At 31.3% G+C, this 5717-nt stretch overlaps 1 long non-coding RNA gene across 1 annotated transcript; it reads left to right on the top strand.

The window, feature by feature from the left end:
• On the top strand, window positions 1-4032 carry LOC139501224 (uncharacterized). The gene is made up of 2 exons (XR_011658491.1): window positions 1-2751; window positions 3630-4032. It is a non-coding gene; the product is annotated as an uncharacterized lncRNA (long non-coding RNA).
• The last annotated feature ends 1685 nt before the right edge of the window (window positions 4033-5717 follow it).

The following is a 5717-nucleotide window of genomic DNA, read 5'->3' on the forward strand; positions in this document are numbered from 1 at the left end:
ATCTGCTAAACAAAGAGAGATTATTTTCAAGTTATCTTGTAGGTATTTATCTCGTCTATGAAAAAAAGCAAGGCGACAGATTAAATTATGTAATGTCCATTAGTTCTTTTGTAAGGGTTAACAAATAAATACTTTATGTAATTAGACGTCTTCTGACAAGTTAAGTGACAAAGAAGGAAATATAAATAGCCACATTGACAATGAGTGGTTTTGCACGTGGTACGATAATCTGCCACTTTTACACTGAAAATTGTGTAAAATAAATTTTGATTGGCTCAAAACCTGAAAATTAGTTTAATTCAATGGATTCACTTTTTTTCTTGATTAGCGTCACTCTGCCATACGCTATCAAGAAATAAAGACTTTTTTTATTGTATCCTTGGTTTTGACTATTTTCAGGTGAGTACATATTTTATATATATTTTACAACAACCATTTAATGCCTACGTCTCTGTGACACACCAAGGATTCGCTTATATTCTAAATCCGCCAGCAGATTCTTCAAAAAAAAACTAAGATAGCATCTGCAGCTGATTTGACCTTATTTTTATAAACATTTTTATAAAACCATTATTATTTTGGATAATTATCTTATTTTTTGTGGTTTTGAGTGGCCGTCACCACCTGATTGAATTAAAAGGATTTAACGACAAAGATAATTTTGTTTTATATTGCAATGTTTCCATTTGTGTTTAACTTCTGAAGAACACTTTGTACAAAGATGTAAATACTAAGTTTTTCTTATTTTGATCAATATTCATATGCATATCTTGATTATCTCCCCTTAGTTTTATATGACCTTGATGAACAAGACTTATATTTTTATTGTGTATATAACATGTATTTTTTTCAGTTTTATAATAGTAGTATCATGCATAAGACACTATTCTGTTTTATGGTCTCTGTGCATATGGAATACAACGAAACTGCTACTGAATTACCGTAAATGTTGCTGTACTGACCGCATCGATACATAACCCGTAATTATAGGAAAACACTCGCTTCATCTAATCAATTCTATGGAAGATATTCAGTTCCGTGTGTACATATCAAGTAATCGTGTAGGATTCGACTCAACACACTTATTGGGGGATATTCAGTGCGATTTAATGAAAATCCTATACATGTATAATTCAAAGACATGATCATTCTTGTAATAAAGTTATCATGTTTGACATTTTTGAATATTCTGTACTGTCAGTTCTGGTATTTTATTTTAATGTGTTTACAATTAATTCATGTGAAATGAAGATTATATTTGAATATTTAAAGATGAATTTAACTTTTTGAAGCTTTGGGATCCAAAGCTGGTAGGTTTGTGGGTAGTTGTCATAGTTAGAAATTGCATTAAATTTCCTTTAGATTTTTATAGGGAATATTCTTATTTTTATGATCAATATTTTAAACATTTTGGAAATTTAATTTTATATTTGGCTTAAACATTCACAAGTTTTCTTTCACTTTATTTTCTATCTTAATACAGAAATATAAGGTGTAAATCTGCTAAACAAAGAGAGATTATTTTCAAGTTATCTTGTAGGTATTTATCTCGTTTATGAAAAAAAGCAAGGCGACAGATTAAATTATGTAATGTCCATTAATTCTTTTGTAAGGGTTAACAAAAAAATACTTAATGTAATTAGACGTCTTCTGACAAGTTAAGTGACAAAGAAGGAAATAGAAATAGCCACATTGACAATGAGTGGTTTTGCACGTGTTACGATAATCTGCCACTTTTACACTGAAAATTTTGTAAAATATATTTTGATTGGCTCAAAACCTGAAAATTAGTTCAATTCCATGGATTCACTTTTTTTCTTGATTATCGTCACTCTGCCATACGCTATCAAGAAATAAAGACTTTTTTTTTATTGAATCCTTGGTTTTGACTATTTTCAGGTGAGTGCATATTGTATATATATTTTTCTATTAGGTTATAAAAACTAGGAAGGTCATTTATTCAATTTTGAAAGGTTAATTAATTGAATTAAATATTGGGTTGTTAATTCAAATTATTTAAGAAACCGTCAAAAATGTAAATCCAAAGCGTTTTTCATATTCTATTTGAAAAGTAAACTAAAGTACTTTTGGCAAAAAGTCCTTAATTTGGTAAACAGAAACACAACTTATGTAAATATATTTGTTTCAAAGTTACAGTTTAGTGTGTCATAGTTTTAGTGTACTACTTTTGTTTAATTATGTCACTGTGTACACATCTTGAATGTACAGTTAAGTTTTAGTATTGCGGGCTGTCATAGATTTGTTTATATGGGAGATAACTCAGGGTTTACTTGCGACAAAATTGCGGGACAAATAATATTGTGTATTTTCACCAGTTTAGAGCCAAAATAAGTCATGGTTAGTGTTATACATTTATTATTCAATACATTAATGTCAGTTTTCCATTGTCGCCAAGTAACAAAGCTTGTATACGCAAAGAAACATTATTCTCCTGAATTTCCCATTCCAGCCCTGTGATTTCTATATTTCAAGACTTTGTTTATTTACTATTCTAATAGTTAAGACTGATGCCTATAGTTTAAAGCGCATCTAAATATTCTACTTTATTTAAATTCTATTTTACTTTAGAGTAAATTAACTCAGTAGTCCCAGAATGTTTAATTTTAGTATGTGAGCTAGGTCCCCAGAGATAACTTAAGTAGTTATCCCCCCTTGATATGCAAATTAGTTTGCAAGTGTTTGTTTTAATTATAATATTTTGTATATAAACTCGTTTGAGATTGATTACATGTTTCTGTATCTGTATCTGTATCTGTATGGTTACGTCGTAGCTACCAATTCTGGCTTTAATACAACGGGGTGAAGGCGCCGTCGATTTACTGACGTCTCGTGAGAGCAGCTTTAAAGCTCTCAACGCTCGTTTTGCGCACAATAGTGTCATCAAGATGGTTCCAGTTAATAACTGTGGACACAAAGAATGAGCTTGAGTATTGCTGAGTTTTAGTGGTGGGAATGTCAAAGCATCTAGTATTGTTCCTCACTTGTTTTTCCACTATGTTTGTTGCCTGGTAATTTTCGAACGTTTCCGCTGTGATGGTTCGTCTTGGTCTGGCTGATTTTAAAAAGTCGTCTGGATCGATAGCAGGTACCAATCCCTCAACCACCTTGTACAAAAATATAAGTTTTTGGCTAGTGCGTCTGGCTTTTAGTTCTTGAAGTTCAAGTTTGGCGAGCATGTCTGTTACGCAGCCATCTTCTCTGGTTTTGTAGTCGCCTGTAATAAAGCGGGCTGCTTGTCGTTGTATACGCTCCAGTTTGTTTGCATCTATTGTACTGTAGGGGTCCCATACTGTTGCCGCATATTCCATTGTTGATCTAACTAAGGCAATGTAAGCCGTTTTCTTACATTCCTGCGGGCAGTATCTTAAATTCCTTCTGAGGAAGCCAAGGGTTGAACTTGCCTTTTTTGCAACATTTGTTATGTGTGTGCTCCACTTCAGGTCTTCTGAAATCTGCACTCCTAGATATGGGTTGTTTTGAAATTGTTGGAGTATCTGGCCGTTGAGTGAATAGAATCTCTGGCTTTTGTTTTTGATGCTCAAGATGTAGCATTTTTTAGCGTTAAATCGCATACCCCATTTATTTGCCCAATCTTCTAGGTTTGCTAGGTTTCAGTGTGGCATGTCTATGGAGAGTCATTTTAAACAATGCAGATTGTTTATATTTAGTTTTAATATTTTATATAGATGATAAAATTTAAAGTTAAAGATTTTTTTAGTCAAAAATACAATTTGAAATTTATGAATCTTTAGTCAAAAATACAATTTGAAATTTATATCTGTTTGGTTAAGGCGTTATAAAATCACGTTCCCTATTCAGGAATAGACATCAGTCAGAATGTTTTATTTTTAAAATTCATATTTTATTTGGTTTTATTATACTAAGCCATGTAAAGGCTTAGTTTAGGAAATTTTGATAGTGTTAGTTTGCTGTCTATTATTATGTTGTGATGTAATATATATTATAGACTCTGCCATACGCTATCAAGAAATAAAGACTCTTTTTTTTTAATCCTTGGTTTTGACTATTTTCAGGCCTGCCAAAGACAATTGTGTCAGCTTTCTTTAAGAAGCACGCAGCACCCGAAAGTAAGTTCACCGAATAGTTCATCACCCTGCTCGCTCTACCCACACAATAAATGCACAGAAAACTTAGTTGTGTCAACATTATTCTCTGTTAAAAATAGCCTTTAAATCAAATAAGTCACTGCATAATGATGGTTTTCATGGTGGGTAAACATTTCCTCCAAATATATTTAAAGAGACCGATATAATTGCTGAAGATTTTGCAAATTATGATAACTCATACAATAAAATTAAGAAGATATAGGAAGATGTGGTATGACTGCCAATAAGGCAACTCTCCATCCAAATCACAATTTATAAAAGTAAACCATTATAGTTCAATGTACGGCCTTCAACACGGAGCCTTGGCTCACACCGAACAACAAGCTATATGCATATGTTTGTAATCAGAATCTTTCATAAACTTTATATCCAGTAAAATGGAAAAATATAATTTATTTTGGGTGTATCCGTGGAAACAATCTGCATTTTTTTGTTATAAAATATTGCAAAAAGGGGGGAAAAGAAGCCACACAATTTGGCTAAAAGTATAATTGCAATCGCGTAAAGTAATATTTTTTTCTGAAACTGTTTACATATATCTTTCAATAAATCCAATGAAAATTCTATGTCTTTCATCTCATTTTTTGGTAAAATTTCGTCAAATTCTTTGTGTAGAAAAAAGTGTTTGTGAACATAATGTTAATTTCTTGACCGATGACCAGTTTAGCTATGAAATACGGAGAACCGAACAGAAACAGCCCATAAAACATGTAAAATATAATCTTGATGTTCTTATAAACCAGCTTTGAAGGCTACACAATGTAAGTTAGAACTCAGCTGTCTAAAAATGAATTTTATTACACAATAACTTTCATATTTAAAAAAATCCACCGGGACCAAAATGCAAAACCAAACTCCAAACTGTGTATTGCTACCTAAAGATTAATCATTTGTACCCTGTTTATACAAATTAGCAACACTGTTAAATCCTAAATCTGAGATTTAACAGAAGTTGGTGACTTTATAAAGCAATCTTTAGAACTGCGAAATTGAAGTCGATGTCCATCAAAGGGTACATTACCATTATAACTTTGTTGTTTTATGTTTATGTTTGTAGTTCTGTATTATGCATGTTTATATTTCTGTTTGCTTGACATATACATTTTTTGTATGTGTATATTTTGCAAATGAATTATTATATTATATAATGATACATCTACAAAATTAAAAACAAAATAAAACTTGTCTGGATCATAAATAAACGTCTACTAGGTGAACAAATTGTCAAGGTAGGTGCAATGAGGGTATCCTCATGTTAGTCATTCAAGTTAACTTCAATTTATTTTTGGTTGCTTTACTATCAGTCGAACTTAATTGTGTATTTCCTGATTTGATGAAATATGTTGAAATGTTGATGTTAATCAAGTACAAATAACACATGGTCTAACACCATACAGACTGATATGCCTGTTTTCAAATAACTTTGTGTCTTAAATGCTGATAAAATTCCGTTGAAAACAAAATAACGGAAAGATCATGATTTATTTTGAAAATGTGATTTAGATCTTCCTCGGTTGATGTATTTGATAACTACTGTCTGATAGTTAGAGAAGAAAAAAGAAAATTAAA

This window comes from Mytilus edulis, chromosome 13, assembly GCF_963676685.1.
Source record: "Mytilus edulis chromosome 13, xbMytEdul2.2, whole genome shotgun sequence".
Classification (NCBI taxonomy): Eukaryota; Metazoa; Mollusca; class Bivalvia; order Mytilida; family Mytilidae; genus Mytilus; species Mytilus edulis.